Source organism: Rhineura floridana, chromosome 11, assembly GCF_030035675.1.
Source record: "Rhineura floridana isolate rRhiFlo1 chromosome 11, rRhiFlo1.hap2, whole genome shotgun sequence".
Taxonomy (NCBI): Eukaryota; Metazoa; Chordata; class Lepidosauria; order Squamata; family Rhineuridae; genus Rhineura; species Rhineura floridana.
The window spans coordinates 11977466-11998913 of NC_084490.1; the positions used below are offsets into that span (position 1 = coordinate 11977466).

A 21448-nucleotide genomic window follows, 5' to 3' on the forward strand; every position below is an offset into this window, starting at 1 on the left:
AGCATCTGTAACATGGCAGCTCCTGGCAGCTTATTTCTTATTGCTTACTCTTACTCTGTTCAGTGACATGAAGGAACATAGTTTAGTGGTAGAGCTTCCACGTCTCATGCAGAAATTCCCAGGTTCCACCTCCAGCATCACCACAGAGGAATGGGAGAGATTCCATGCCTGAACCCCTAGAAAGCCACTGCCTGTTACTGTAGACAGTACTGAACTAGATAGACTAGTGGGTCTGATTGATAAGGCAGCTTTCTATGTTTGTAACTCAATATGCTTGACTGTAAGGGTGCAGGGATGATCCTCTGTGGCGCAGAGTGGTAAGCGGCGGTAACGCAGCCGAAGCTCTGCTCACGACCGGAGTGCCATTCCAACGGAAGGAGGAAGTCAAATCTCCGGTAAAAGGGGTCAAGGTCCACTCAGCCTTCCATCCATCCGTGGTCAGTAAAATGAGCACCCAGCATATGCGGGGGGGGGGAGTAAAGAAAGGCCAGAGAAGGAACTGGCAATCCCACTCCATATATACAGTCTGCATTGTAAACGTCACAAGACGTCACCCTAAGAGTCAGAAACGACTCGCACTATAAGTGCAGGGACACCTTTACCTTTAAGGGTGCAGGGAGGCAAGAATGGATAAGGATTGGAAAAAATGGCTGGATGGAGACTCTTGACTGTCACCACAATCCACTTTTAAGAGATTTAATCCCTCCTACCATATACAGATGCCATTAGAAATTAAGTTGTAGGACATATTGGAACAGGCAGAATCTCAAAGCCCATACCTAAGGGAATTTTTAACCTTGAGAATTTTCTGCACTCTTATAAGAGTGGGGAAAAAGAAGCTTTGCTCCTCTTCATTTCCCCCTCACATCACTAAACCCCTCCCTTTTACATGCATACCTACAACCTTTTAAAATGGGCAGATTTTCACCTTCACACTCTAAGGAATGCCACTGCTTCATGTCCTCTTGTCACAAGGAATCTTCTCACTCAAGGTACACTTGAGAAGATCACTGGACCAGGAAATTGCAAGTAAGGAATTTCTTTTTGTCTTGTAGCCAGCCTAATCTCAAACCAATTGCAAAGGCAAGCTTTTTAGTCCAAAATACGTACAGTTCCTACTCCTGGCTTTTGGCTTCATCTCTCTCTCTCTCTCTCTCTCTCTCTCTCTCTCTCTCTCTCGGAGCACCCCTCTGGGCACATGTTTGTTTTCCACTTTCCACTTTCAAAGGATTCTTATTTCTTTAGATCATGGAGTGTGGATTTATTAGAATATTAGGATCAAAATGCACCTGTGAATGTATTTCATTGCATTTATTCAATTGTAGTAATCAAAACATCATTTCCCCACCCCAATTCACTGTAATAAAAATTCCCTTTTGAATGGTCTGTATAGGTGATTATGGATTTCTGGGTTTCGAACTGTATAGGCACCCTTTCAGATCAGTGCCTGTTTGACTCAAAAAGATCCACCTCTCACATGTGCCTGATTTTTGGGTTCATATGTAAATCAAATGTACACACATCCTCTTTAGTATCAAATATAAAAGTATAAAATAAACATTACACATAAAAACCAGTTATTAGACCCCTAATAACCTCATAGGGCTACAATTTCTCTGGAAAGATGGACTGACCATTAAACCACTCTGACAACTGTAGCTCTGTGAGCAAACTAGGAATCTCCTAACAACTCTCAGGACCCTTCACAAACTACCCTTCCTAGGAATCTTTGGGGGAAGCCATAACTGTATGAAGTGGAATAATAATGGAATACATTTATGGTGTATATGTGGCCTGAATCTAACTTGCCTTTTAAGCTGATCTTTACTTCCAGCATTCCCAGCTCTGCAGCTGCAGGTCCTCATGCTCCTTTACATTAGAGTTCAAAACTCCATTTGGCCATGATGCTTACTGGATGACCTTGGGACAGTCACCATCTCAGGGTGACCAAGGTTAACTCTGTCCCATGGTCAGGCCTGACCAAGACTATAATAGTTCTAAATCATCCTTATCACTGAGGAATACTTTCAGTTGCCCCACCACTATTTTGTCCACCATCTTTCCTAAGAAGGGGGTATTTTTGACTGGTCAATAATTATTCCAATAATTATTCCAGTCCAAAGGGTCCAGGGATGGTTTCTTTAAGAGTAGCTGCACCACTGCCTCTTTCAACGCAGCAGGTACCACCCCTCACATAAGTATCAAGCACACTCTGTTTGCAATTTTTTTTTAAAAAAAGACAAACCTGCTTATGGGGATTGTTGGCATTAGGTGATATATTATTTAATTAAGAGAGGCAGCTTTAAAATTAGATTCAAAAATCAAGGAAGCCCTGCTGATCAGGTTTACTGAACGGTGTCATATATCGGTGCCCCAATGAGGAAATCACCCAATTTTTCATGTCTCCACATGGACTTCTTCAAGCTGAAAACAGTTGGAGCTGGTAATATTCTAAAAGCTCCTTGGATTATTACATGTTCAATAACCCTTTGTGGGACTCAATGGTAGCTTTTGCTTCTCAGAGTTTTGACACCTTCGTCAACAGTGTTTAGAAAGGGTCTCTGGGATGCTCACAAAGGGCAACGTTCTTGGACCTTTAATGCAGAAGGCTCACCCAAAACATTGCAAGGGCATATTCCAGGGCTTGCCCACTCTGTGTTTTAAGGGCAGGGGAAAAGAGCAGGTAAGCAACACAGGTAGAGGAGCTCCTGCATGCGCCACTGACTTCCTGCTGCATCACATTGCTTTGTCATGGTTGGTGTGCAGGCCACAAGGAATGGGGGCTGATAAGGAATGGATATCTTTACACCAATCTCCATTTTTTTTAAACAAAAAATCAAGAACAAGTGATGCCCAGAACAAAGTATAGCAGTGTGGGATGGCTTGCACCTCTTCAGGAACATAGAACATAGAAAACTGTTTTATACTAAATATTGTCTACACTACTACAGGGTTTCAGGCTTAAGTCTCTCCCAGCCCTACCTGGAGATCCTAGGGATGGATCCTGGGTTCTTTTGCATGCTCAGCAGATGCTCTGTCACTGAGCTACGGCCCTCCCCACTCAGCACACAAGATGCAGGATTCCAGCCAGCCAGGCATGCCCTTTTTCAAGATATCTTTCTCAATACTTAGCATCCTTTGCTCACTAAGGATCCTTGTGGGGGGTGGTTTATAGAGTCCCCTCTTCTTAAAATCTTTTTGTACTTCTGCAAACCTGTTGATAATTCCCTTTTATGTGTGGATGGTGCTGAGGATCCACCCTTAGATGTGTTCACTATTAGTATATAGAATGTCAGTAGGACCAAAGGAAATACACATTTTGAGCATGCCCTTCTAGGAAATGCCTTTGCTTGAGTTATGGAGACAGGAGCTGTTGCCTCTATGAACTCTCAACTATGGAAAAACTCTCCCAAAGATGGAAGAACTTTGTAATTATTTTATAGCTTTGCTTTCCCTCTCCCAGGCTTGGGCTGACTTTGCCAGCAGTAGCCTTGCTCCTGAGTTTGGATCTGGCATACATTATGCGGGCTTAATTTACACCGGCATCAGTTGCACTGTCTTCCATGACTCAGGATTGCTCTGCCAGACATGCAACAGACAGAGGCAGTAGATCTAGCTGGTAAAATTCTGGATTACTGGTTGGAGAGAGACCGTTTTTGAGTACTACCCCATTGTCAAAAAAGAACAGAGCCCTCCCTGCAGATGGAATGCTGCTCACTGTGACCTGCAGATATAATTGGACTCCAACTCTCACCAGCCATGGCCAGCATGGCCAATGGTCAGGGATGATGGGAGTTGTTCTGCAACATATGGAGGGCCATGGGTTTCCCACCCTAGTATTAGGGAAATGCAATGCTACTGTGTCTGGAGGCAAGGGAAATTGTGGACAGCTTAGCTAGATCAGGTGGAAAGGAGATGTACTGAAGAATTTTTTTACCAGGAAGACCAGACAAGCAGAGGATGGAAATTTAACACTATTTGTAGCAATTAAGAGGCCCAGGGAAGGAAATAACAGAATAGACAGGGCAGGTATAAGGGGGGGGCAGTCCAGATTAGGACTACAGTGCCAATGAGTCATAGCTAAAGAGTTCCAAGCACAAGCTGTTGAACTTCTATCAGCAGCCTGTGCCAACGCCATAACAGCAAGCAGTCTCAAGGGGCATCAGGAGGGGAGGGGCAAAGGTTCAATGACAAAGCATCTGCCTTGCATGCACAAGGTCCCAGGTTCAATCCCTGGCTTCTGCAGGTAGGACTGGGAGAGATTCCTGAATGAAACCTTGGAGAACCATTGCCAGTCAGCGTGGACAGTACTGAGCTAGATGGCCCATTGGTCTAAATCAGTATTTGACAGCTTATTATGCTCCTATGATCTTGCATTCCATGGCAAGGTAATTCCTGATGTGATGTCCCTTCCTCTCTCTCCCACCGGGTTTAAGGCTCACCATGAATGGATCCATCATTTCAGAGTTCATTCTGCTGGACCTTTCCCGCTCTTGCGTGCACCAGTTTATCCTTTTCATGGTGGTTCTTGCCTTCTATGACACTATGCTGATGGGCAACTTCTTCACTGTGATGATAGTGCATGCTGAACCCCATCTCCCCTAGATCCCCATGTATTTCTTCCTAGCCAACCTGTCTCTTCTTGACATGTCCATTGGCTTAGTGGCTGCTCCCAAGATGATGGCCAAGATGATGATCTATAGCCATACCATTTCCTGCAAAGGCTGCATAACTCAGCTTTTATTTCTCCACATCTTTGGTGATACAGAGATGCTCCTTCTTACCCTCATGGCCTATGATTGCTCTGAGGCCATCTGCCACCCATTAGATACATGGCCATCATGGGCCAGCATCACTGCTTCAGGCTGCTCTTGGTTTGCTGGCAGGAGGCCTCATTCATTTCACTATCCAGGTGGCAGTAATCCAGCCACCAGTGGGCCCAACATGCTGGACAATTTCTACAGTGATGTCCCACAAGTGATCAAGCTGGTCTGTACAGAGACCTACATCATTGAGTTACTCATGGTGACCAATAGCAGCATACCCTCCCTGCCCTGCTTCATAATCTTGCTGATCTCATTTGCCATCATATTGGTGACCAAGGACACTTCACAAAAGGAGGTGGGAAGACTCTTTCTACCTCCAGCTCTTACCTGATGGTAGTCAGCCTCATCTACATCCCTTGTGTCTTTGTGTATCCCAGGCCCTTCTCCAGCTGCCAGATGGACAAAATGGCCTCTGTGTTCTACACAGTGATCACAGCTGCTCTCAACCCCATTATCTACACCTTGCAGAACAAAGAAGTGAAAGATGTCATGAGGAGATTGAGGAATAATCCCCACTGGGCTGAAGGAATGACAACCATGAGCCTGTTTTCACTGGAACCTGTCTTGGTAACTTTTGGCAAAGACTTGTTTCATACATGTCTACTTGTCAGGATATCAGAAATCAGAAAGAGAGAGATGTGTTGGTTTTGAGGAGATTAGTGTGAGTGAATAATCATTGGTTGAAGGAGGGAGTTGCCCACTGCTTAGTGGTAGAAAATATATAGGTGTCCTAGTGTTGATCTGTGACAATGGTGGGGACATCATCCCTGTCTCTTGGCTATACTGCCTAGGACTGAAGGGAATTGGAGTTCAACAACATGCAAAAATCCACAGGTTATTATTTATTATTTTATTTATACCCTATCTTTCCTCTAAGGAGCTCAAGGTTGCATACAACTGTGGTTCTCCCCCTCCTGATTTTATCCTCACAACATCCCTGTGAGGTTGGTTAGGCTGAGAGACAGTGTCTGGTCCAAGGTCACCCAGGGCTTCAGAGCCAAAAGGGGTTTGAACCCTGGTTTCACAGGTTGTTGTCTCATGCTCTAACCACTACACCATGCTGGCTCTCACCAGGATTTATGACATCACTACTTTTCTTTTTCAAATGAACCTCAAGTAGCCAATGTGGGGAAAACTTTTGCCTGAGACTTTAGAGAGTCATTGCCAGTATGGTGGGCTCTAGAGAAGAGCCTCTTTGACCAATCCTAAAGCCCAAGCATATTGACCAAGGATGGGGAATTGGTGTCCTCCAGAAGTTGTTGGATTACAACTCCCATCATCCCTGCCCATTGACCATGCTGGCTGGGACTGCTGGGAGTTAGTCCTACAACATTTCAAGACTGTCAGGTTCCCCATCTCTGGTATAGACCAAGGTGGCTTTTTTTTGTCCAGAGAGCTGCAATCAAGGTTGGCCAAAGGCTGTGATCATGTACCCAGTTACTTGGGAGTTGTTCCACCGAATTCACTGTGGATTACCCCTGAGTAGACATGTATAGAGTTGAATTCTTGGGAAACAATCCTGAATCATGGAATCCGGTATAATTTGAAAAATGGAAATGGACTGCATTTAAGTCTATTCTGATTTATGGCAACCCTATGAATAGGGTTTTCATGGTAAGTGGTATTCAGAGGGGGTTTACCATTGCCTTTCTCTGAGGCTGAGAGGCAGTGACTGGCCCAAGGTCACCCAGTGAGCTTCATGGCTGTGTGGGGATTCGGACCCTGGTCTCCCAGGTCGCAGTCCAACACCTTAACCACTACATCACACTGGCTCTCTTAATTTTATGCTGGCCTAATTTAAACCAGTGTAAAGTACACCAGATGCAAACCAGCTGAGCTGAGACTGGCACAACTTACACTGGTGTAAGCCCCCCCAATGGGCATTCTAGGGGAGTGGAGGGAGCGGGGGGACTTACACTGGATCCTAACTCCATTGAGCTCAGTCACATAACCTGCCAACCTGGCTGAATTTGCACAGGCAAAAGGGGTGATGTAAGTTAAACTCCATTTAACAGGCTTGGGCCAGCTCAGACGGCAATATCCTTGCTCCTGGATGTGGTTTAGATTTGGCATTTTTTACTCAGGCTTAATTTAAGCTGGTGTAAATTACATCAGCTTCCATGACTCAGGATTGCTCTGATTGTCTGTGGCAGTAAAAACAACACAGATGCATTTTTTACATTACAGTGCAATCCTATACGTGTCTATTCAGATGTAAGTTGTACTCAGATCAATGGGGCTTACTCGCACGTATGTGTATATAGGACTGCAGTAATACACACTCACAATTTTATTGTGGCATGAACTTTCATAGGCAACAGCCTATTTCACCCAGCTGTAGGGTTATCTTGCAAGGAGTTTGTTTGGGTGAAGTTTCCTGAAAGGAGCCCTCCATTCTGTAGTTTCCAGTGATACCAGACCACCTCAGAACTTTTCTGTCTCTGTATGTGCAGATTTGGGCTTTGTGAGGCTACAGTTTCTGATCCAGGATAAAATAATAGTCTTGGTCATTTTCATGAATGCTCTCACCCACCCACATGCATGGGCAAACAGACAGTGTTGTCTAGACTGATCAGACACTCTTTGTGGGGGATGTGGAAGAGCACCATCTCTCATAGTGTGCAGAATGCTGAGGGAGGGAGGGAGGTCTCTTGCTGCCTCCACCCTCCCTGGGCAGGAATCAAGAATGGTGAGGATGTTGTGCCTCTGCACATTACCTAATCCATGCTTCTCAAATCAACATATGAATCCAAATACAATTATCCTTTGAAATTCACAGTTCTCTAAATTTTCCCAACCAACCCATGTGTACAAAAAGGCATGTATTAGAGGAAAGTTGGCATAAAAATGCATATAATCATGGAAATAACATACAAAAATGCATTATATTAGTAAAAAAGTTCTTGGGAAAATGTGTATATTAGTCAAAACTGTATATTGGGAGAAATTCACTATTTTCATGAGGATTTTTTTTAAAAAAACAATGAAAATTGCTGCAGAAATATGGATGACTAAGATTGGCAAAAATGAGAAACTGAAATTGAAACGGACAGTTTTGCCCGTCCCTCCCAGCAGCACACCAAAAAACGAGGGCACTAGTGCCGATGCTTCAGCAAAACTGCAACCCAGGAATCTCCACTTCTTCCAACAAAACACACACACAAAACCACCTTCCTTCCCCAAGGTGGCCATGGGTGGGAGATATTTGACTTCCAGCTAACCTTGGGTCAAGTTGCTTATGCTGATACTCTTCCGAGAACACTCAAGAACCTCAAGTTTGGGCTCTGTTGCCTTAAATTATAGTCCTAGGAGACATCATCCATATTCCAGGTACATTTGAATGTGTCCGTTGCAAGAGAGTCCATTGGGAAGGTGACAGATTTAAAAAAGGACCAGTGGGATGGAGCGGAGGCTAGTCTATGAGGGTGAATGGGACACTGCCCCACCAACCTCAGTCTGACCTCAGCCAGTCCTCATATGCTTCCTTGCCTACTTAACAATAAGTCCAGAGGGTGACACCACCTCCTCAGCTTCCTCCTCCTTAGTGTAGAACTCAGCTGGGAAAAGGATGGGAATAAAATTAATTGGCTTTACCTGTCATTGGCTGTGGCTTCACTTACTGTTGGTGTCTCTGCCTTCTGCCCTACCAGTGCCACTGGCCACTGGCCTTCACTGGTGGGATGTCAGGGTTACCTTACACGAGGGAGATGTGAGTTGGAATCCCAGCTCAGCCATGTTATGCCCACTGTGTTATGTAGGAGGACCAGTCACTGTCTCATGATCTAAACAACCTCACAGGGTTATTGTGAGGAAGAAAGGAGGAGGGAGCCATGGATACTACTATAAGCTCCTCAGAGGAAGAGTTCTGATACAAACAAACAAACAAATAAAAAGCAGCAATATTTGCTGACATCAGCTCTTCTCCCAAGGGAGAAAGGAAAGAAAAATCCACCTTCCTCTTTGGTGGAACTCTGTTGTATAAAATAGCTTCTAAACTTCATTAGATTTTAATTATCCCATTTGGGACTAAAAGGCTTCCAGTACACTCCAGGGTGCTGGCATCCTTGTCAACTTTACAGAGAGGCTCGGAGTTTATTCACAGAGGGTGGAATCCAAGGACATTTTATGCAGGCAAATTATATAAAGGGAAACTCTGAAGGAGGTCACCTCTTTGATTCAAAATAAGATGAAAAATTAGGGGGAAGCACTTGTTTTTACATTCTCACTTTCCATAAGTGCATGAAGGAACTTGTTTTTCATCCAGGCTCTATGTTTTTTTCCATTTTCCCCAAAAGAATCCTGGAGTTTTCCATCCATCCATCCATCCATCCATCCATCCATCCATCCATCCATCCATCCATCCATCCATCCATCCATCCATCCATCCAGTTATTCAATTTTTGAGTCACCTAATAAAAATATTCTCTAGTTGACATACATAGTAAAAGACAAAATTAAAGCATGCCACCCAGCAATTCTCTGTGTCTCTCTCCTTTTGTCCACCTGGATGTGCTCACACTCTTGAAAGCTCACAAAGCTTGGAGGATATGGGATCACCTTGGGATGGAGTGTTGACTAAGGATACAGCCATTGGATTGATTTCTACTATCACGACAGTGGCCTTGGTCGTCATTTCTCTCCTCATCTTGCGCCCATTCCTTCCGTTCACATAATTATCAGCACATTATCTACTCCTACTCAAAAGTAAGTGCCACCGAGCTCTATGGAGCTTACTCTCAGGTAGGTGGGTTTAGGATTGCAGACTTCATCTTTTTCTTGACTGCAATGGGAAGTCTTAATATCTGGATTTATAGCAATTATAGTCATACCTCAGGCTGCTGCTGTTGCTATAATCCATAATATTTATTGGAGCTTCTTCCTCATTTGCAACTCTCAAAGTGACTTTCAAGCAAATAAGAAGACCAGCAAACACAATTAATTTAAACAGGTTAAAGAATAAGAATGATAGCAGTAGAATCCTAAGTACAATTCACTGAACACAATAGCACTTACTCCCAAGACTGACCCATTTTACATAGTGAGGCATGTTTCTGAGAAAACATGCATAGAATTGGGCTGCATGGACAGTAACTCATTTGCTTAAAATTTCTACCACAGTAACTTGTTTGCTAAATTTACATGATATATCCCCTTCCCCCTTTTTAGAAAAGCATAGACAAGTTTGTTGTCCGCATCCAGTAACGGTAATCCAGTAAAGTCCAGTAATGAGGAAACCAGATGAGTATCTTGGTCATTGCTGTGCCAGATATTATGGATGGCCTTAGCTGTGCCAAATTCTGCACAAGAATCCCAAAATTCTGCACAGAGAAAAGCAGAAATCTGTACTAGACATAGAGCTGGGCATCCTGAAAAATCTCAGGTGTCTTCCAAAGTTGAACTTCTAGCCCTTAAGACAATAAAGATAGGCTTGAAATGCTTGGTGGCATCTCAAAAGCCACAGATGACTTGGGTAATATCCCAACTGTCTGGGAATGGAGCTTCTATATCCTGCACAGTCCTACCTAAACTTAGGTCCACTGATTTCAGTACATGTACTCTGAGCAGAACTTAGTTACATACAAAAACCTATCTCATTAATCTGCCTAATCTATGTACAGTGTTGTTGTTGTTGCTGCTGCTGCTGCTGTTTTAGACCCAGCTTTTTTTTAAAGAGTTGAACATTGGTTTGAAACACTTAGTTGAATGTAGTAACATGGGATCAGAACAGAAGAGATAAGACCAAGAACTCCTGGATGAAATTCATAGCTCCAAGTGGGGTTGGATAGCTGAGCATGCAGGGTAGGCCCCACCATAAGGCAGAGTGAGGCAGCCACTTTAAGCAGCAGATGAAAAGAGGTAGAACTCAACCGTTAACACTTCCAGCCATTATCCTTGAATCTCTTTTGCTTTCCTGCTCTGTACCTCTTACGCTAGGCTGCTGTCCTGAGGTGCAGTGGAGGGTATTGCCCCAACACCAATGTTGAAACAAGATTAATCTGCCAGTCCAGTCAGATTCTTTATGTGGAATGGGGGAATGCCATCATGTCCTTCATCTCAGGTAGAAAAATGTCTTGGCCTATCCTTGTGAGCGTGGGCTGAAGGAATGTTACAACCAGTATCCCATCTCTCTCTCTCTCTCTTCCCCACTAGAACTAACCCTCATCATGAATTGTAGCACCATTTCTCAGTTCATTCTACTGGGCTTCTCCTTCTCCCGACCTATCCAGGTCTTCATTTTCACACTGATTTTAGCCTGCTACATCATCATACTTCTGGGCAACCTCTTGATCATGGTGACCATGATGTCTGAGCCTCGGCTCCAACACTGCCCCATGTACTTTTTCCTTGCCAATCTGAGCTTTGCTGACATGGCCATGAGCTCAGTAGCAGCCCCAAAGCTATCAGCTGATCTGTTGAATGGTGGCTATATCATTTCCTACAGTGGATGCATGGCTCAGATCTTCTTCCTCCATGTCTTTGGTGGCACAGAGATGCTCCTCCTCACCCTTATGGCCTATGATCGCTACGTGGCCATCTGCCACCCACTAAGGTACACAGTCATCATGGACTGGCAGCACTGCCTCAGGCTTCTTATGCTGTGCTGGACAGGAGGCCTCATTCATTCCACCATCCAGATGGGGTTGGTTGCCCAGCTACCATTCTGTGGGCCCAATGTCGTGGACAACTTCTTCTGTGATATCCCAGAGGTGATCAAGCTGGGCTGTATGGACACCTACACCTTTGAGATTCTCATGGTAGTCAACAGCAGCTTGTTAACTCTCCCTTGCTTTCTGGCTTTGCTCCTTTCATACATCACAATCTTGGTCAGCCTCTGTGGCCATTTCAGGGATGGTGGTCTGCCTCTTCTACATGTCCTGCATCATTGTGTACCTCAAGCCCTTCCCCAGCTCCCATGTGAACAAGATGGCCTCTGTGTTCTACGTGGTGATCACACCTGCATTCTATCCCTTTATCTACACACTGAGGAACCAAGAGGTAAAGGAAGCCATGAGGAAGTTGAAACGCAAGTGTGGGCTCCTCCTGGTGCCTCAAAAAAAGCACAGGTGTCAAAGAAATAGTTGTTAATGAGAGTTCCTCCTCAAGCTGACTTCAAACAATCTCAACAAGTGGAGCACCACTTCCCTGAACGTTCACTTCGCGTATTTTGCTTGTGAAATTCATAGACTCAGAATGAGCATGACCTGTGGTTGCAAAGGTTTTGGTTCTACTGCATTTGGAAGGTAACAAGCATACCCCCAAAGTGGTTACTGACACTGATGTACTCACATTCTGTTCTCAATTGTATGCTTATATTTCTTTTTTTTTTTGTATTCAGTAGTTTTTAACTTTTATTGCAAACTGTCCAGAGAACCTTCATTATATAAATTCTTCAAATACAGTCATCTTTAGCTGTCCTTTCCAGATGTTAATAACTGAGGTTGCACGTATATATGTGCACATGTGCAGACACCATCTTCTAGTGTGAATAGCAGAGAATACAAGAAGTTCGACGGTTGATGCTACAAATGCTCTGTGGGAGGCTAAGCTCAACATTCCAGCTTGGTCTTAAACAGAGGTATGTGTGCTATTTATTAGAGGCTCTCTTCATATAAAACCCTGTTGATCTGGGAAACAGCTAGGAAATGTTGTCCATCTAGATCCACACAAATGTATGTGTTACGGACACATGCAATTGGCCAGAACCTTTTATGACCCATCCTGACAGTATAAGTATTTAATTAACAGCTGCTCTCTCTGAGTGCTACAGGGAACAAAGATGTTGCAAATTCTCTTACTTCTCCAGGCCTACCTTTGTGAGCTGGGAATTGCAGCTCCAGCCCCAGCCCCATATAGTGAGCATTGAGCAGCCAGAGGTTGATGATGGGTTGGTTTGACATAGAACATAAGGTGCTGAAAAGTGTCTACTGGGTGACTATGGTGTCCATGGGAAAGGGCCGTAGCTCAGTGGTAGAGCATCTGCATTGCAAATCCTGAAGAGACAGTGCGTGAAGACAATACTGAGCTTGATGGATCAATGGTCTGACTCAGTATAAAGCAGCTTCTAATGTTCCTTTGACTAACTATAAATGGATGCAGTTTCATAATTTCACAGTCATAAAAAACTACAAGCAGAATTGCCTCTCCCCAAAATTCTACAAATATCTGAAGTTAAGCAGCAAATTTGAGGGGTTGCCACTGTTGATTTGGAGCAGAACTACCAGAGGAGTTTGCTAGAACATGCTACATATTTAGAAGCCACAGGTTCTGTGGAGCCTCACATGATTGTGCTAAGGACTAGAATACTGATGTGAGACATCCACCCACATCTGTGTGTCAGCCTCAGCCTATGTCTACCAAGGCCTAGCTTTCCATAACCAACAAAACGCCCCTTTACTTACAGAAGTGGATGGGTAACCTCCAGCCCACAGGCCTAATTAGGCCCACCAGGCCTCCCCATTTGGCCCACAAGGCCGTTGACAAGCCATGGCCACATGCCTGATGACAGAGATTGGGCAGGTAAAGACATGGCTGGGCCAGAAAGGGAGTTGCAGGCTTTTCCTGTCAGCTGATTGGCAGCAACTGCAAAGCCATTTGCATGGCTCTATACAAGCACTGACAATCAGCTGATTGTCAGTCCTTATATGGAACCATGTATGGAACTTTGAAGCCCTGATGAATAGCTGATTGTCAGGGCTTCATAGCACCACACTATCTCTATGGAAGCCTTAGGTAAAAATGGGTCACCTGACATCACTAAAATGTCCCCTTTACGTTTAAACATTCTGGCCATTCATGTTTGAAGTTTTATCTGCCAAGTAGAATATATAATTTCTATGAACACATACACAGGGCACTTTCAGACTTAATATTATTGGGTGGGATTCAATCACATACTGACAATTTGGGGTTGTGCGATTAATGTTGATTTGGAGCTTTTGCACAACAAACCAACTCCCCTGCCATCAGACTATTTCTGATAGGAAACTGCACTGGAAAGTGTGCAATAACATTTGCTTGATGCAACATCATCTGATCTCTTTCCCCTCCCCATTCAGAATGTCTGCTCAATAAACACATTGGCTGGGTATACACCATACATTTAAAGCACATCTGAAGCACATCCCCAAAGAATCCTGGGAACTGTAGGTCTGTAAGAGATAAACTACAATGCCCAGCACCTTTAACAAACACCGATTCCCAGGATGTTTGCAGGGGGGTATGTTATTTAAATGTGTAGTGTGTATGCAGCCTTCATCTGAAAAATGACCACAGATACCATTTCAAATGTAGTGTAGAATACAAGAGCACCACAGGACAATGGTAAGAGTCCTCTCCAGCTGTCAGTTACTGAGGTTGCACCTGCCAGTGCAATGTTCAATATCCATGCACAAAATGGACACCATCTCCTGTCTGAATACAGGAGAATATTAGAAGATCACAGCTTAATTCTACAGGTGCTCTGTGGTCTTCAACAGAGGTATGTTTCTATTAGAGGATCTGGTTTGCCTGCCCTCTTCTTATAAAACTTTGCATTGACCTGGGAAACAGCCCTGAAATGCCGTCCATCTAGATCCACATGAATTCGCATGTGATGGCATATGTGATTAGCCAGGAACTTTCATGACACGTCACCCTACAGCCTCTCCCTCTGGCTATTTAATGAATGCCTGCAGCGTCTCTGAACACTCGGAAAAGAAAGATGCTGCAAATGCTCTTGATCTTCCAGGCTTTCCTATGTGGGCAGGGGCTTTTATTCCAGGACAAAAAAGGTGAGTATGAAAGTTTGATAAAGGATTCTTTTAACACAGGACAAAAGGGGCTAATGTGGGGATGGGGAATCCTTTTCAGCCAGAGGGCCACATTCTCTTCTTAACAGGCTTCCAGGGGCCACATGCAAGTGGTGTGTGGGGTTGGAGACCAAAGTGAATGGAGCAACAAATGCAAGTTTTTCCTTTGTACAGCAAGCTAGTTTCAATGCACACACTCCCATCCAGGTAAGCAAAATGAACGATCAGAGTTCCAAGATACATTTCAGGCAGGCAAAAACTCTCAAGGAGACTATGAAGAAGGGCCAGTGAGATGCATGGTGTGGGGAGTGTCAGTGTTACTGGGGAGAGCTCCAAGGGTCAGATCCCGCAAGCCTGAGGTTCTTCACCCTGATGTACTGCATGATTGCAATTGGGTTTCTGATACCTCTAGAATTTGGAGTCACATCTGCTTGCATTTTTCAGGGCTATGGGTTTATGAAACCCATAAGAAGGTGACTGTTGGGGGAAGGGGGGAAATGGAGAACCAGACAGGAGGGAGAATGGAATGAGCTGTCCTTGAGGAGGGCATGGCTGACTGAAACACCAAGGAGAGGAATTCCACATTGCAACATTTTGTTGCAGGTCCCACTTGTCAAACTTCCCGTTCAAATTCAAATGGAAGGCATGTCACCTGCATGAATTCCACCACTGAAGAAGATTTGCATCCATTTGGCTGGACTGCGTAAATTAACATCTGCTTCTCCTAATAATCAAAAGGCACACAAGGTATTGCCAGCCCTTCATGCTCTGGGTGGGAGTATTACTCCAAGACCATGATTGATTGCAGAAGAAAAATGTGTTATGTTAAAGCCCCATAACCTTTTTTGAAGCTTTTATTTTAGTTCAGGTGTCCAGAACAAGGTGGTTTTTAGATCCAAACAATCTGCATGCCATTACAGCTCTTGACGAAGGAATTCCACTCTGAAACGCACAGAATAATGTAAACATCTAATTCCAGGGCACACTGGAGCCCGTCTCCTACATATGCACTGTGCTAAAATGGCTGGAAAGAAGCAAAGTGGGAGCAAGCTTCCCTCGGGTTGCCGGCACATTCACTACCGTGACATTTGAACCAGGCCATTGTGTCCATTTTCTGTCTTGTTTTTGCTGTAACTTGTTAAAAACAGGCATTTTGATCATCACTTTTCTCTGCTGATGCCTATTGGGAGTTGATGGGGTGGTTAGATCTTCCAGTTCCAGTTCTCTCGCATTCTCATTTTTCCAATCCCCTGAAACACAGTTCTCTACATTTCTACTGCAATTTGCTCTTTGTTGTTGTAGCCGTTGTTTAAAAATATCCGAAGGCAAATGTGCCAGCATTTTAGTGTGAATTTCTTCCAATAAACACATTTTTATGAAGTTTTGACTAATCTGCATATTTTGGCAAGCAATTACCCTTAATATAATGCATATGTTACTGAAACTTACAGAGCAATCCAATTGCCGGGCAACCAGTGGAGGAGGAGACGGCAGAGGAAGAGCCAGTGGGAAGCCCTGTGGGATCCTTTCCCTGCTCGGGAGCCACTGGCCTGCCTGAACACTGGCTCTGTCAGGAGCCAAGCACATGAGCCAGCCAGAAAGCTCTGGCTCCAGCCAACAGGCCCCCCAAGGAGTAAGAGCTCCCCATAGGCCACAATGCGATTTTAAAACAAATTGTGAAGGTTGATCGGGACCTGGGGGAGGGGTATGAACATGAGCAGGATTTTGTGTAATTCTCCCCCACAGCTTTCCCCCCATCATGCCTAGAATGCCTCATTTTCAGGCCTTCTACTGGCTTCCACCAGGCCTCCATCTGCTGGGCTGGCCCTTCCTGATGGACCTTTGGTGGCACCGGGAGACTCCTCGTGGAACCACATCTCTGCCACAACAGAGAGCTGCTGTCGGTGGAGGCCAGTGGAGCCTGACACAACCGAGAGCCTCCCAGTGCCACTGGGGATCTGCAGCATCCAACTCATCCCAGCCTGGTGTAAGAATGACTTGGATTGTGCCCTAATATATTTACTTTTATGCAAATTTTCCCCTAATATATGCATTTGTGTAAGTAGTGTTTGGTTTGGGAACTACATTGCAAAATTTGGAAAGATGTGAATTTCAAAAGATGGTATTGAGTAGATGGGCTCAAGATTGATTAATCTTTAGTAACAACAGTGAACAACAACAAAAGCAAACTAACTAGCCTTTTCTTCTTGCATCTAAAGCTATGCATGGAATAGTTCCCAAGAGCAAAATGAAAGGGATCGATTTTTGTGGTGTGGACAACGTTTACTACATTATCCGTTCAGACCTTGGCTGCTACATGAGATCGACAAATTTCAATCAAGGCAAGGACCTGTACGTGTTCAGCCTGCACCCCTCTGTCCAGGGTGGAGATCACTATCTGGCTCACAAGGATGACTTATTTTACGTCATCAAGGGGGACTCTTACCGCCGGGTCACCAACCTCAACACTGACGCAAGTAGTGTGGTCTACAAGCTCCACCCCAACTGCCAAAATGGAGACCATTACTTCTCATCTGTCAATTCTTTCTATATCATATTCAAGAAGAAGGGGATTTACCGCCGTGTCACCAACATGAACAAAGACTCAGATGCCCATGAATTTCACATTCACCCAAACCTAAAAGACGGCCTGTATTACTGGGGAACAAAGGACAATGTATACCTGGTGAAACCACATGACAAATGGGGAATTGAGTATCACCGGACCACCAACTTGAATACAAACGCAGACCCTTCCACATTTTCCTTCCATAAAGATGTGATCAGTTTCCTCCCAGGAGGATTGTCTATTAATTTGGGTAATGCTTTTGGTGTCTGGCAATCAATCAAGACCATCAATAATAGGGCCCAGACCAACATCACTTGGGAACAGCAAGTTTCTAAGAAGGTTGGATATGAGAAGAAAAAGATGAGCAGTGTGGAACGCAGCTGGAAAGTATCTACTGGTGTTCAAGTTGGGTCAGGGAAGCTGACTGAGGAGCTCATCCAGGCTCAGTTTTCCTTGACAACCGAATTTGGTGGGACAAATACTGACACCGAGGAGGAAACATGGAGCGAGGCTACTGAAGTCAAAGAGAAAATCAGCTTCACTCTGGCTCCCAGAAGTAAAATTTATTTATGGCAGTACAAGCTGGGCTTTGGCAAGGATGATGTCTTATTCTGCCGTGACCTGTGGTTTAGCGATAATGCTAAAGCACCTACCCATGTTCCCTTGCCACCATCAAATGATTAGCCCAAATGTCCGTAATGACAAACTCCCAGGTATTTTATCTGGCTTTTTGATACTTTTAACCTTGTATCTACCCAGGCTTTTGTGTTTAGGCATCTGATCTTTTCTTTCTTTAGTATGGGGAAGGGCCATAGCTCAGTCAGAGAGCATTTGCTTTGCATGCAGAAGGTCCCATGTTCAGTCCCTGGAATCTCCAGATAGAGCTGGGAGAAACCCCTTGTCTGAAATCTTGGAGAGGCTCTGATGTCTGTGTGGACAATACTGAGCTAGATGGACTAAAGATTCAGTATAAAGCAGCTTGCTATGCTCTTTCCTTCTAAAGCTCCCGGTATGAGGATGCTGTTACAAAAGAATATATTGTAAATCAAGTAGGTTGGGGGTTTAATATAAATATAAATATAAGATTATGCTTAAAACAACCTTAGACTCCTCAGATAGAATCACACAGTTGGACGACACCTCAGTGGTCATCTAGCTCTCTGCTAATGCAGGAAATACACAACTGCAGCATCCTTGATAGATGGCCATACGAATTTTATTTAATAACCTGGAGAAGCACCACCTTGAGACTGTCTGTTCCACTGTCAGCTCACACAACAGGAGGTTCCTCCTACTGCTTTATTTAAATCCCTTGTCCGGTCATTTGAACCTACTGGTTTGGGTCTTACAGACCCAAAGGAAGCAACAGCAAACAAATCCACCCCAACCCCTTTGTGACTGCACTTCAAATATTTGAAGATGGCTTTCATATGGCTTCTTAATCTTCTCCTGCTAAACATACTCAGTTCCTCCAACCTTTCCTCAAAGGACTGGGTCTCCAGGGCCCTCATCACCTATGGCACCCTCCTCTGGACACATTGCAGTTTGTTAATATCCTTTTTAAAGGATGGTACCTGGAGACTAGACACAATAGTCCAGGTGAGATTTAACCAAAGCCAGATAGAGTGGTATCGTTGCTTCTCATGATCTGGACATTATCCTTCTAGTGATGGAGCCTAGAACTGCACTGGCATTTTTAGAAGCCTCATCACACTACTGACATGTTAAGTTTGTGATATATTAATATTCCCAAGTCTTTTTCATATGTACACACGTGAAGCCAGATATCATCCATTCCGCGTCTGTATATGTCAGAATTTGCTTGGGGTTAATACATCGCAGGTTGCTTCAGGGCCACCTACCTAATTTATACATTTCAAAATGATACGTGAACTGAAACACAGTCAGCTCTCAAAATTTTGCACTGCAGTCCTCCAGCCAAGTAATGTGTACAAAAATGCATATACTACAATAAAGTTTGAATTCAAATGTGCATTATATTAGGGGAAATTGCTTTGCAAAAATGCCTATATTAGGCAAAAGTGTGTATATTAGGAGAAATTTGCATGAAGATACTGATGATTTTTAATGATGAAGATGTAGAGAACTGACTGGAAAAATGAGAAACTGGCAGAAATGGTTAGTTATGGCTGTCTCAGCTCTACAAAGCCCCATAAAAAGGGGCTTTAGGAGATTCCAGGGAGGGCTTCCAAGCAAGACTTAAGTTGACACAGGGCTTATGCTTTTTCTTTAGATCTCTTCCTGAAAGAAGGTGGGCTGCACCTCTTCATGAAACCACCCTAAGTTCTAAGGAAACTTAACAGCTAAAATAGAAAGTATTTGGACTGGAGGGTGTTAGGTAGAAAATATTACCATGCATCTAGATTGTTCGCTTTGTTGGTGCTATCTATAGTCATCTTTTCATTGCTATTAGTTCATGTTTTTAGTGTTCTGTTGTTGGACCATATAATCATTAAGCATTGATTAGCTTAACCCAATACATATCACATTGTTTTGAGATATTTCCTAAATTACATTTAGTTGCTATTATTTCAAATAGCATCTTTGTTCATTTCATTATCTCATAATACCATTAAAATTTGTTGATCAATAAACTGGTGTGTTCATTTCACTTACAATTCTGAGATGGGGGAGTGTGGTTTTGCTTTGCTCTCTGTTCCACTAGGGCTGCTGCTGAGCAAATTGAACCAGGATTGAAGGATTCAATCCAGGTTTATGCATAGAATTTAGCATGATGTGCATGGGCCCTGGTTGGATCCCCTGATTAACAGAGAGGAGACCAGATCCACTGCTATGCAAGCATCCATTGGAGCCAATTCATTTTCCTTTAATTATAGAATATAGCTGAATGGTGCAGCAATTAAGGATACATGGCCACAGTTGCTTTCTCTCCACATGACCTGTTTCATAAGGTTGTTACAAAGGTAAATACTAGAAGAGAATTATGCACCCACCAAGAATTCCTGGGAAGGCACATTCTAACTACTATACCACACTGTTCTCCACTTTGTAAAATGTTTGGGGACTGATGGGGGGCTGCAGCATGGGGTGGGATCTGGCAGTTTGCAGTGGGGGTGCATGAAGTTGTTGGTTGGGGATCCACATGAATGCTTTTCAATTTTCCAAATATGACCATGGGCCCCAAAATGTTGGTGATCCATTGTCTAATCACTGCACCACAAAGTTGTATTCTATAACTAAAGGAAAAGAAATTGCACATAGAATCCACTAGGTGTCTCCCTGAACAAGCATTGCACTCCTGGCAACTTTCTTTCCCCATTTCACCATGCCCTGGACTATTCTGCCAGTACTTGTTTTTCCATAGAGTTCAATATGGCAGGAAAATTATGGTAACTTTTGAACTGCTGCACTGAACTTTGCGAAACAAATGAATGTGTGTGCTTCTGAATAAAGTTCATCAGTAGTTTTCACCCAAATTGAGAAGAAATATATAATATGCCTGTTCAAAAACCAGAGAAAAAAGGAGTCAAAGTGTCAATTTTCAGCACTTTTTACATTTCATTCATTCATTCATTCATTCGTGTACCACTTTCTGGTAAAGGCCCCCAAAAGCAGTGAACAGAATAATACAGAAGAAAACGTAATAAAATTACAGTAAAATACAAATTCAAAAGTACAAGTACAATAAATTAAAATATAACATAACAAGAATCAAAATTCAGACAAGCACAAATTTCGAAGGATGGTTGTGTTTCAGTTCTCCTATTGTTCCACCAGTGTGATTTTGATAGATTTGGCTTTAAATGTGAACTAAATTTCTACCTCATCCTTACTGGAGACCCACACTGGAAACATAAATCTTTTTCATACACATGCCCAAGGAAATGTTGATTCTCCTTTTAAACTACAATTACCTTAACTGTCCCCACTTCATTATACATCACAAATTTCTCTTGAAAGTCCTGAGTGCTACAAAAGTGGTTTATATCTATGCAATATGGGGTTCATTTTTTAGAAAACTGAAGGGAGGAAGACCTCTGACTTTCCCTGGTCCTCGAATATTCTCACCGCTCTGCCATATCTGATCTCCTCTCCACTTGACTCAAGGATCTCTGGTTCCCACTCACACATGTGCATATTGATGGGATGGTAGCCTCTTTAAAATACACCACATAGGCTCGCTATGGAGAACTAATTGGAGGCTCCAGCCACATGGCAATTCAGAAACAAGGAAAGGTCTGGAGCACAGTAACATATGATAAACCAGACATGAGAAGAACTAC

General features: G+C 43.6%; 1 pseudogene; it reads left to right on the forward strand.

Moving 5' to 3' along the window:
- The first annotated feature begins 10990 nt into the window (after positions 1-10990).
- LOC133367369 (olfactory receptor 4Q3-like) lies at positions 10991-11912 on the forward strand (annotated as a pseudogene).
- Positions 11913-21448: the final 9536 nt, after the last annotated feature.